Source organism: Excalfactoria chinensis, chromosome 1, assembly GCF_039878825.1.
Source record: "Excalfactoria chinensis isolate bCotChi1 chromosome 1, bCotChi1.hap2, whole genome shotgun sequence".
Lineage (NCBI taxonomy): Eukaryota > Metazoa > Chordata > Aves > Galliformes > Phasianidae > Excalfactoria > Excalfactoria chinensis.
The window spans coordinates 31,876,456-31,888,946 of NC_092825.1; the positions used below are offsets into that span (position 1 = coordinate 31,876,456).

At 46.3% G+C, this 12,491-nt stretch overlaps 1 protein-coding gene across 2 annotated transcripts in view; it reads left to right on the forward strand.

Moving 5' to 3' along the window:
* Positions 1-474: 474 nt before the first annotated feature.
* The window catches only part of RASSF3 (Ras association domain family member 3), a 97,567-nt gene continuing 85,550 nt past the window's right edge, over positions 475-12,491 (forward strand). The window contains exon 1 of one of the 2 annotated variants that reach the window (XM_072326373.1): positions 475-528. The gene's annotated coding sequence lies outside the window, so the exon portion shown is untranslated. Of the gene's footprint in view, positions 529-10,585; positions 10,675-12,491 lie in introns of those variants that run through there. The other variant, XM_072326374.1, reaches the window with a different exon arrangement.

Here is a 12,491-nt window from a genome sequence, read left to right on the forward strand (position 1 = left end):
CCGTGTGGGTCCCTCCTGAGTCCTTCTCTTCCCCCCTCCGGGCACGGCGGCAACTGCCGCGCGGCTCCGAGGAGCGCTGAGGCACCGCGGAGGGTTGCGGGGCCGGGCCGCTCCCGACTGTCCGGAACCCTCCTAAGGGAACCTGCGCTCGAAAAACGCGGTGGCTAAAAGCAGCTTATTATGGGATGCTCATTACGCTCCGCAGCCACCCCCTGCGCGCCACGCGCGGTGTCACTTGTAACGGGCTGAGGAGCGCCGGGCGCGGCGCCGCGCCTCCCGCACGCAGCCGTGCCTGTGGGACGGCGGGCAGGGCCGCGCTGCCGGGCCGCTCCGCTCAGCGGCTCAACGGAGGAGCGCGCATGGCGGCGGCCCCGGGGGGACCCGGCCCCGACCTCGGCTCCGACCCCGGCACCTCCTGCGGCCGTCCGGCGCCGCCGAGCGCTCCGCACCGCTTCGTGCCGGCGGCGGCGGGAGCGTGGTGCGACCTCTGCTGCCGCTTCGTCGTCTCGCAGGGCCTGCGCTGCGCCGGTGAGCGGCCCCCGACCCCTCGCTCCCTTCTTTCCCGTCCCGTCCCGTCCCTGCGGTGCCGGGTGGGGGCTCGCGTGCTTCCAGGGCAGGAGCGGAGCGGCGGTGGCCGCGTCCCTGCACGGCGGGGAGGTGCCACGGGGCGAGCCTCGGGGGGATAGTTCCTTCCGTGGGGATGCACGGCGGGAGAAGGTGGGTTTTAACCTCACCTCTCAGAAGGCGACTTGCCTGTTTTGCAGCCTGTCAGCCAAACGCACCTTGTTTTGATTCTGGTGCTTTTGTCAAGCGTAAGGAAAAAGTCCAGCAGGAAGCGACCTTCCCACGTTGAGGGCTCTGTATAGCTTCAATCCCCCGCCCCAGAAGGACGTGTTAGAGGATAACCGAGCGCTGCCCGTAGCCGAGTGCTGTGTCGGGGTGTGGGCTGTGCCTTCTGTCCGTGTCCCCGATGAGCATCAGTGTTAGAGGTGGGCGCTGACGCCCGGCCCAGGGCAGGAGGCTGCGTGTGCTGCTCTGGCTTAAGGAGATGTGGCAACCTTAGGTTGTCCTCTGCTAAGGTACAACATTCCTCTTACCAGGTTTCTATCATTACCTTCTACAGCTCTATTCTTACAGTTAATATTCTGAAAGGAAATAAATACTAGCGATGTGAAAATACCATTTTTAGTGATTTCTTATGATTCAAGTTCTTGCACCGTTGTGACAGGACGTGTAAGTGCAGTTATGGGAAAGTAGACCTTAAGAATCCTATTATTTTCTTTTACGGTCGACTGTTCTGTGGCAAGAGCCCTCAAGTGTCATGTTGGATTATGCATCTTCCAGCAGTGTTTTCTCAGCACGATTACGGCTCGCAGTGCTTTTCTTTCTCCTCTGTGACAAGCTCCATTTTTATCAGCCATAGTCCTCGCGGCTGCTCTCTGGTGAAGTAGCACAGGGACCATTCAACATTTATAGCCTAGCATGGATGTAACATTTAAAAGCCATAAAGCGGTGTGGAGATGAGAGGGAGTGGGAATGAAGTCAGGCACAGACCGCTACTTGAGCCCAAGTGCTTGCTGGCACCCCACGATCTGAGTGGATGGACCCAAACAGCTGAAAGAGCGGTGCAGAGCAGCAAATCCCCATCTGCACCTGTGCAGTCCACAGGCTCTTCATCTGACCTGGCTGTAGAGGTGGCAGCGGGCTGCAGGGCTGCAGCAAGGCTGGTGACCCCCGGTGGATAAGCCATGGTCCTTGTCAGCACCCTTTGAGAAGCAGAAGCTACAGCAGGAGTTACAGTGCCAGTTCCTGGCAGAGGCTTTGAGCTGCCTGGCAGGCACAGCAGTGCTGGGAGGTATCCAGGTAGTTCTGGGCAATGGTAGAGAGCTTTGCTGCCTCATCTAAAAAGCAAAACGACAGCATCTTCCTGGCAGCCTGCAGCAGATAAAGAAGGAACTGCGCACTGAATTGTCATGAGGATTCTGAATCAGAGAGATGGAGGTATTACTTGTACTTGGGTCACCCTGTTTGAGTTGGCACTCAGTAGCCAGCTGCCCTCAGATGAGACCAGAGTCAGTCTCAGCAGAAAGAGCTGCAGTGTCCCTATGGAGTGTTGGCAGATCATTATGGCAGGGCTGCGCTTTGCCATCCTTGTTTCATGGGGGCGGGCTGTGATCATCTCTGGGGTTCCATGTTCTCCTTGGTACATGTGATAAAGTGAGGTGTTAGGATGGCTGCAGTGAATGAGGAACCCCCAAGAGAAGGTTCCTTCTGCTTCTCGTGCTATTTTGGCGTGGAATTCATCAGTTGGTTTTCCAGCTTCTGCTAAAAATTGGAAAAATACTTTCATGTAACTCAGGGAAGAATGATCAGAATGGGAAAAAAAGAGTTCAAGGAGATCAGTGACCATCTGTTAAATGCAGTGCACAAGGTGCACATTATTCAAGCAATATATTTCTTGGAAAAAATAAGGCAATGCCGGAATTTCTGGACCTCAGCCCAGGAAGAAAGCCAAGTGTAATGAGATACCTCTGAAAAAGATGCTTGGTAGTATCTGAGCTCTTGCTGTTATTCTGGATTACTTTTCAAGGGGGCCTTAATTGGTGCAGTGCTCCTGACTTGCTTGGCCCTTCACCTTTTCACCTCTGTTTTGGGGGGAAAAACCATTCATCTGTGCAGGCACAGACTGCTGCTGCCCAGTCTGGCTGCTCCTCACAGAGCGGTTGGGAGCAGAAGCAGCCCAGCTTATTGTGGCTTAAACCAATGAAAGGATGTGCAGGAAAGAGCAATTTTCTCTTCTACTGTTCTAATTTTCTTTCAATCTGAGAGTGCTGTGTAGTGATAGTTGGCAGCGTCCTACATCACACCGACGGCTTGACGGTATGTAGCATTACGTAGCACAGCAGCCCTGAAGTAGTTGCGTTGTTTGCCTTATCATTTGGCATTTGGAAGATGAGGCATTTCTAAGAGTTTTAGATAAATGTTGACCTTTGTGCTGCCAGCCTTTGGAATCTTCTTCTCAACAGCTTTTCCTTCCAGCCAGCCTGGTCAGCGGGCTGTGTTTGTACAGGTGACAGGGGTGTGAAAGTATTACCTCTGCGCACCGCCTGCCCTGCGCATCCTGGCTCAGTTCTGTAGCTTTTCTTTTCCCTTTTATGTTGATACTTCCATTTCAGATTCACTTTTTCATTGAGCCAGACAGAAACGCCGCTGTGCCTTTCCACGAGTTTTGCTCTTCATTTAAGAGGATATAGAGAAATTATAACGCTTGCATGACTTCTGGTTCAAGATTTCTGAAGATATTTAATCAGGTGGAATTTAGAGGCAAAACAGGTCATTTATTTTCAATTTTAAGTGATGTGACAGGATGGGGAGCTCCTACTTATGCTGATACTTACTGCCCTTAGCAGTATGTCACCCAAGTAACGCTGTGTGTGCTGGTGTGTGGGTCAGGTTCGTGTGGCAGGGCTGATGGTCACCTCTGTAGGGAGCTTGGGAAGCACAGAGGCTCACAAGTATTTGTGAAGTTGCTAAATGAAAGACTGCAGTATTTCCATCAGAGTTTTGATGGACAGAGTCCCTTCTAGAGACAAAATGAGAATGTGGGTAAGTGGGTGTCCTCTGGGTACCAGCCTGCAAAGTGAAGGATGGAGGCTTTACAAGTCACATGTGATATACCTCCCTTATTACAAGACTTCTAAATCATCTTTTAGAAAACCACAAGGCCCCTTAGAACAAATTATGATGTGTTATCTAAATGGCTCCTAATTAGCAGCACTGTTAAAGAAATAGATTCCTCCTTACAGAAAGAGAGGTAAAACGCGGAGCAAAGAAGGAAATGCAGGTATTAGCAGTTTTTTTCCTTCAAAGGATATTTTTTTGGCAAGCAATTTCTGGAATATATGTTTTAATGCTTTTTGAAAGAGAATGGTCCTTGTCAGCTATCCTGGCAGTAGGAGTTCATTCGTATTTATTCACATGTGATGAAGGGTTGTGTTGCTGGGGCTATGCCTAGAGTTACCATTTGTATTACCAAACATTCTGTGTTCCGGGGTTGTCTTAAAGTTTCATCTTACGAGTGAGAACCTTGGAGCAGATTGGAGGTAGAGCTCTTCTTTCCTTCCCCATTCTTTCTGTGGGTAGTTTTCTAATGACTTGCCATTCTCAGATTTTCCTTTATTTTGTTTGAAGTCCAAGATTACCAGAATTTCTCAGGCTCCGTGTGGGCAGGAGAGGCTTCACACTGCAGACCAGGGTTCTGTTTTCCCATGGGTTTGCTGTTCTGAGCCCATTTTCCCACTCATTTGCAGAGAACAGTAACTCCTCATCTGGTAGAAGCAGACCCTGTGCTGAAGTGCTGTGAGTGAACCAGATGCCAAGGAAAGCACCGAGAGGTGAACTCGCATCCTTTGTCAGCCAAGAGGGCACTGGCCAAGCCTGAATCAGAGCTTAGCTCATATCCAGCACTCACAGTCATCCCTTCCTTCTGCTGCAGCATTTACCAGAACCCCTGGCATGACTGGATGGAGCTCTGTATCCAGACAGTTAACTGCAGGTCAGCAGTGCATACAACAGAAGGACAGGAGTTATGCTGCTTTTAGCCAGATGGCTCTATGAGCTGCAAGGCATGTCTGTTGTCAGTACTCAGTGCAGCACAGAGACAAATGCCTTTTTGATTTTCCTCCATAGAGGAAGAGCATGTCTTGTGTAGTAGCTTGGGTGCAGTGCCCTGACAGTGAGCACAAAAGCTTGAAAGAAAGTATAAAGGGATACAGTGAAAGTTGAGCTCTGCGACATCTCTTTTTCTATTGCACTCCGGGTTCTATGATCCAATACCTGACATGGCTAAAATAAGAAACAGGGGATGAGAAACATCCTGCTCTTCTGGGAATATGCATATAAGGGACATCGTCAATCTCAGGTGCAAATGGCATGTGATCACTTGTGCAATGTGCAGAGATCTAGTGAAGGATTCTCAAAGTGCTACTGTAGCCTAAAAAGTAGTCAGGCTGTTGATGTAAACAGACCGGACTAAGATGAATGCATGTGTTCTTTTAACAACATTTAATGCACATTTTTGTTTTCCTGCCCTGATTTCTGATTTCCCTTAGAGATGGTTCTGTGCAAACCCTCAATGAGAAGTCTACTAATCTTGGCACAGTCACCCGGAGCTCACAGGCATGTCTGTCATCCGCCGAGTCAACTCCAATGTGTCAAAATGAGTTACGAGGCGACTCAGTATCTTCAGTTCTAGCCAAGAGTTTTATTTTCTCTATATTTTGAAGTGAAACTGTGTGTGTTTAAAAGCTCACTTGCGATACCGCATCAGTCACATCAGTCTCTGCACATTTGCACCATCAGGAAAAGGACATAAAGAAATTACAACAAATGTTACAGGCTGAAGTGTTCAAAATGAAACAGGGAACAGCCATTGCCCAGGACAATGGACAATGTTAAAAAGAATCTTGCAGAAATATTGCTGAAATTTGCAAAAAAAACCACTTTTCTTTATGTAACAGTGTATTATGGTGTTTCTCAGTAGTGCCATATATTTCCATAGAATTGCCATATATTTCCATAGAATATATTTCCATAGAATATGATTCTATTCCATAGAATCATAGAACAGTTTGGGTTGGAAGGGACCTTAAAGCCCATCCAGTTCCTACCCCTTACCAAGGGCTGGTCGCCCTCCATCAGCTCAGGCTGCCCAGGGCCCCATCCAACCTGGCCTTGAGCACCTCCAGGGATGGGGCATCCCCAGCCTCTCTGAGCAGCTGTGCCAGCACCTCACCGCCCTCTGAGTAAAATATTTCCTCCTAATATCTAAACTAAGTCTCTTTTTCCAGCTTTAAACAGTTTCCCTTTGTCCTATCACTGTCACACCACGTAGAAAGTTGATCTCCCTCCCATTTACAAGCTCCCTTTAAGTACCAGAAGTCCACAATGAGATCTCTCTGCAGCCTTCTTTTCTCCAGACGGAACAAACCTAGCTACCTCAACCTTTCTCAGTAGCAGAGCTGCTCCAGCCCTCTGATCATCCTTGTGGCCCTCCTCTGGATACGCTCCAACAGCTCCATGTCCTTCCTGTGTTGGGGGCCCCAGGCCTGGATGCATTAATCCAGATGGGGCCTCATGAGGGCCCAGGATATGGTTGGCCCTCCGGACTGCAAGCGCACACTGGCAATTCACATTGAGCTTCTCATCAACCAACACCCTCAAGTCCTTTTCCTCAGGGCTGCTCTCAGTGAGTTCTTCTCTCAGTCTGTACATGTCTGGAATTACCCTGACCCAAGTGCAGCACCTTGCATTCCATTTTAGAATACAGTAAGGACTAACAGATGTGAGTAAATGTGCTTTGACACCCCGATTTCTGTCCTTAGATTTCTGGCCAGGATGTGTTCCACTGGAAGTATTTCTCTGAACTTCCTGCTCCTCACTCCCTAAGGGCAGAAATCCAGTTGTTTTCCGGCAGAGCCTATAGATGCAGACAGTTCTCAAGGTTTTTCAGTTCAGATGTTCTCAGTGTGCCACAGAAAAGATGGGACACTGCTTTTTGTCTTCTTACTGCCAGCTCCGAGGAGGCTCTCACAGCCCCTCATGTGCTTTCCGCAGCGGTATCCTGGCTTCTTCAGAAGCTGTGCAGACCACAGTTCATCTCATGGACTGTTTTATAACTTCACTACAGGATGGGAATAAGTATACCCAGGAGACTCCCTTCTTTCTCTGCCAACAAGAGGGGAGCCATGACGACCATGCCAGCGGCAGACAGCTGGATTCAATTAGACAAATCCCATCTACCTGCTCATCCAGAGAGATTTCCGTAGGGCTGGCAAAAAAGGATTGAAACTGCTCCTGCTTTGGAGAGGTTTAATCCCAATTCTGTGGTGTTTTACCTGAAATTCATTCTCATCACAGGAAAAATAACTGCTGGATGGGAATGTCTGGTGGTATAGGGCTGGGAGTGGTTCAGTTTGGTGTGCAGTGACTGTCAGGTGAGGTTTTGGGATTTGGTTGTGATATGTTTTATTCTATTTGTATGCCCTTTGTGCATCTGTAGTGCATTACGTAAGGTTTTCAATATCTTTCCCTTCTGTTGTTTTTCTTTATTTCCATATCACATGTTGGTGTATATTACCTATTGGTGTATAAATGGCTGGAAAAATTCCTAAGAAAGGATTAGATGCAAAATGCCTTTGACAACTAAAAGGCTGTACAATCTATTTTAACTTTATGGATTTATTTGCAAAAAGAATAGATCACGATATCTGAAAATGAATGCTTTACCCCAGTTTGAGTGCTGCAGTTCTTCCATTTCCATCTTTCAAACAGGGGCTTGGGAGCTGCAGATCGTCATTCACTGCCCATTTTTAATCCCTTCTTTTTGTGTATGCGCAGCTGCTGAGAATCAAAAGTGTTTTTAGAAAGCTCAAAATACAGCTCCTTGTTTGGATTATGGATGGATGAGCAGCTGAGCTGGAAATAGGAAGTATTATGTTAGTTTTGCTGAACAAAGCTCAAATGCAGCAGATTTTTGTTTCTTTACTCATAGGAAATGCACTGTGCTCTTCACGAGCCTCCCAGCAACAGTGCAGCATTTTCACACATGATGATGTTATGATTCTGTTGTAGTATGAAATCTGTGGCGCTGTGTCTTGACACTGCCGTGCAAACGCAGCAGTGCTGAAGCATGGGACTACAGAGCTCTGGAAGTCTTTGTCCTTTACTGGAAGTTCAAGCTCCATTGGCATAGAAAATACTATTGTGAAAACTGACGTACGAATACTTCTCCACTCTGTGCTCTGCTCGCAGGTATTGTACATAGCACTGTGCCACATACCCACGCTGCCATGTGTGGGAAAGCAACCACCAAGTGTATTATTCTACCTACAAAAAAAGGCAAAAACTTACTTTGAGCTCAGCTACTGGGGATATTTGCTAATGGAGACAAGCATGTATTAATATCTCATTAATATGTTTACCTTTTCTTATGCAGTTCTCAAAAGGAGTGGTGAGGCATTGGCACAGGCTGCCCAGGGAGGTGGTGGAGTCACCATTCCTGGAGGTGTTCAAGAAATGTGGAGGGGTGGCACTGAGGGTCGTGGTTAGTGGATGCTAGTGGGGATGGGTTGGTGGTTGGACTGGGTGATCTTAGAGGTCTTCCTACCTTAATAATTCTATGATTTTGTGATTCCCAGGAAGTCACCATTGGTTGTTTACATTTCCTTATGTAGAAATATGTCACCTAATAGTGAGTTTTTTAATGCAGTTTGGTTCTTTTCTGTTCCAGTTTTGCAATTCCAGCATAAGCTTGGGAATGACATTGGCGCAGCAGCCACTACACCCTGTGTAGCCCCGCTCAGAGCCAGCCTGCAGGGCTTTGCGTGTCAGTGTTGACAGTGTCATGTCTCAGCTTCAGGGGGTTTTGCCAGCAGCCCTTATAACCTAGGGGTCCTGCTGGGAGCTCACTAGGGCTGCTTTCTGTCTGGCAGGCACAGGTTTCCCTGTGTGGGGTGGGCTGTGGGGATGGCACTGTGGAGGATGAGGTGTTTGCCTGGCTCTGGTGCATGGCCTAGAGAGCACCCGTGGCTGTGGAGCCAGGTCTGCGTACCTACAGAGCTTGAGGTGTGTGGGCCAAACATCAGTATGCTGCAGGGAGAGCCTTGCAGGGGTTGGGGGTGAGGCTGACCCACAGTTCAGCAAGCTGGTTTGTCACACAGCGTAATCGTCTGGTTTATTTAACTGAGGATTTTGCGTGCTAATCGAATTCTGTGTTGTTCCAGTAAGGCATGGAGCACTGCAAGGCATAATCCTCCATAGGTTTGTTGTGCCTACCAGCAAAGTCAGTTTGCCTCTTTATGTTTTTATACCCTGGTGTGTTTTACTGAGTGCTCTTTTAAGCCTCATAAAATACCGTCATAGCAAAAATACAGTATCAGTATTTTTTGTTTGGATGACAAATATATTCCCCCGCCCTTCATATCCTGCTAAAGATAATACATACCTCTTTGTCAATTTATAAACTTACTAGTCCTGACATATATTCACTTTTAGTCTGAAGTATCAAGTATTTTTGTATAAGCCGCTTTGGTTTTCATTCCATTTTGTGCAGACCCATTTCAGGAAGAAAGCCTTAATCATTCAACTCAGCTGCACTTAAGCGCTCAGAACCATTCCAGCTCCCACAGTGTTGAGTTAGCTGTTGGGCTCTAGCTGTGCTGTTTGCTGAGCTGAGTGTCGGAGCTCTGACTTGTGCTGAAACCCTCACTTTGCTGCGAAATTCCTGCTGGCATGGTGTGGTGGGGAGACGAGTCTGGCAGCTCCAACCCTGCCGTCTGCTCTTCCGCTGACACTGGCTGAAGAATTGTGGCAGATCCAGCTGAAGTGGAAATGTTTGTTTTCGGAGACATACTGAGCAGAGGAAATGCAATCTATCTAACTTGGACCCGTGAAGTTAGCAGTGTGTTATAAATGTCCAATGTATAAAATGGGGCTAAATACTTCACTTATTTTAGCATAGAGAAATACATAGTGAATTCTAGAAAAGTTATTAACTGCATGCTGTGAGTGTAGCTCGTGTAATAGAGCCCTTCCTTACTGTCATTTAAAGGTTGAGATAGAAGGATCTTTGTTTAGTAATGACATTAGTTTTGGTATTCAGTGTTTTCTGCTGTCCAGATTCAGCAGAAGAGAAAAAAAATCAAATTAAATGTGAGAAGCTGAAGAGAAGCTTGTGACACAGCTGAGATTGTACTGGGCTTGGGAAGCAATCGAATTGTCTCGCTGTTAGAATGTGTATGCCAGAAGTATACAAATAAATGTATGCTTTATTTGTTTTAAAACAGTTAAAGGGGGTATATTAATTCATTGCATCTCTGGGTTTACAGTTCAGTGTATGTCTTGCTTGAAGCATGCAGTCTGACTACTTACATACTGGTAGTTTGTTTGGATAACTGAATGTTAGTAGATGCTTGATTCGAACTGTGGCAGTGAATGATGTGACTGTTGCATTTACCTTAGAATCCATTACAAGTAAAAGTTGCATTTTAAAAAGCTGTGTATTTATAGAAATCTGTTCAACATGTCGCTAAAAACTTTCAAAGGAAGGTTTCTGAGATACCTAGATAAAATCTTGTTGGTTTAAATAAAGGGCATTTGAAAGGGGTCTTAGGCTATCAGTTTTGGAATTGATTTGCTTACAGTCTAGGAGAGGTAGCTGGAGATGAACCTTCCAAAAACCCTCTGTGGAAAAGAAGTCCTCTTTTAACATCACTGAAAGCACAGCACCAGGTTAAGGCTCTGAAGCATTGGTCTTTCTTTAGCCAGAGCATCTATTAATATAGCTCTGCTTGTCGTAAAGAGGGAGGTCTAAAGGGCTCTAAACTGAGTGACTGGGAGGGAGGGGATTTAGGACTAACAGGTGGTCTCGAGACGCACTGGCTGAGGCTGAGCTCAGTGCCGGCGTGCTGCATGCGGGCATTTGTGGGCTTTCCTCTCGCAGTCTGGCTATGTGTTCCTGCTCTTCCTGATGTAGCTGTGGAGCCCTTTCAGACATGGCCATAAGAAGCGACTTCAGCAAAACCATCAGAAGGATAGCACGTTTCTTTTACCGGTTTCCTAAATCACTGGGCAGCTCGAGGAGGAGGACAGTAAAACTTCTTTGGAAGTCTACTGGTAAGTCTGCTGCTATACTTCTTACGGCATTTATTTTTGTCCCACTACAAAGGAATTCAAAGAGAAAACTAATTTACTCCCATTCAGCTGGTTAACTTTCCCAGTCCGGAGTGGTTCTGCATTTTTCCATTCTCCGAGGCTCATTAGGTAAAACTGTAAAAATATTTTGCGGATACAACAGAAGGATCGTTAGGCTTGCTCAGATGGAGAATCCTCCGGCAGCCTTGTGATTTATTCATATTAGCAGTCATATTGGAGATACTAGGCATCCCAGTTTTACAGACCTTGTTCCTCACTTACACAGGAGTTCTGATATTCCTCAAATACTTGACAGAAAATTATTCCTAAGTGCCTTACCTGTTCATTTATCTAGAAGGCTTTGTGAAGGTAAAGGTGACTAGATATCTTGGCTCTTTGTGTCCTTGTTCACAGAAAGCAATGAGGAATGGGTAGAGGGCTTATGTTTGGAAGTGATGCTCTGTCCTTGATACCCCTTTTATCAGCCAAAATGAAGTACCACTCAGCTCATCAGTTAGCAAAAGTTATTACTTCTAAAGACAATTCAGTCTTTGATCCTTGTCCACTCCTAATGGGAAGGTGTTTGCATCCTCTTAAATAGTCCTAAAGCCCAAAGATGGTTGTGTCCTTTCAGAATTGCCTGAAAGCTGGGGCTGAGGTGTGTTCAAGGAGTTGGGAGAAATGGGCACTTTTTCAGCTTAGGAAGCTGAATTTACTCTGTTATTTTTAAAGGTCTAATTATACGAGACAGAATTTCTTTCGACAAGGACTATTTTGATCGAAGTGGTCATCTTGTCAATTCTGCAAGTATTGCAGCATTAATACAACATTTCAGTTTGCGTGGGGTGGGATTCGGAGCAGTTCTGCAGCTGAACTATTTGTAGTTGTAGTGCTGTGCTCCAGATCACAGATTTATGAACCTGAGACAGAAAGGAAAAGTTGAACAGTCCGTCAACTTGTGAACAAGTTGTGCTATGGCTCCATCACCTGCACAGTGAACAGAGTGCTTCACTATGCATTATCCTAGATTTTTCAGCTTTATCTCCACCTCTGTGTTTTTCTGTCAGTGTTTGTTTCTGTGGTGGCACTAACAGGATTTTCCGGTTAGGTCAGCCAGGATGAGCCAGCAAAATAATTGTGCACTGCTAGCCTTGTTCCACGGATGAAAAACCCAGCTAATAATTAAAGCCGTCCATAAGACTCACTGATAGTTTTTAGTCATGTTTTAACAACAAGAAAGAAACTTTCATGATTTGCATGTGTAATGAAGAGTAGAGATGGCGTTCTGTAGTATGCCTTGCCATAGACACTGCGATATCCACTGTCATCTGAGTCGAGAGATGGGCGCTGTTCCTCTGCACAGATTTGCTTTCATTCTGCTTTGGTCACTCCATGTCTCAGGTGTCCTTGTCCTCTCCTTTTCCGGTCCAGAAACAAAATCAGCTGAAGTACAAAAACAGATTTTAAGTACGAGGGTGAGTTTAGTACTGCTGTATATGATTGTTTTCAGAAAGCTGTATTTGGTACAAGTTTGATCTGTGAAAGCGTAACTAGATTTCTAATCCTAAAAGTCCTTTGTTTCCAGCCTCTTTGGATGGATGCTTTGGCTATGGATTATTGCCCATAGCTAAGATACCCTTTTACGCATCATTAAAGATGGAAGAAAATTCTAGGATAATGCTCAGTAACTATTTTTGATTAAATTACTTACCAAAGGTTAAAATAATATCTTAGATGTAGTTCAGAGTATGCTACAAGGGATGCAACAAGAGTAATGCCTCCCATTTTGTCATGTTGGC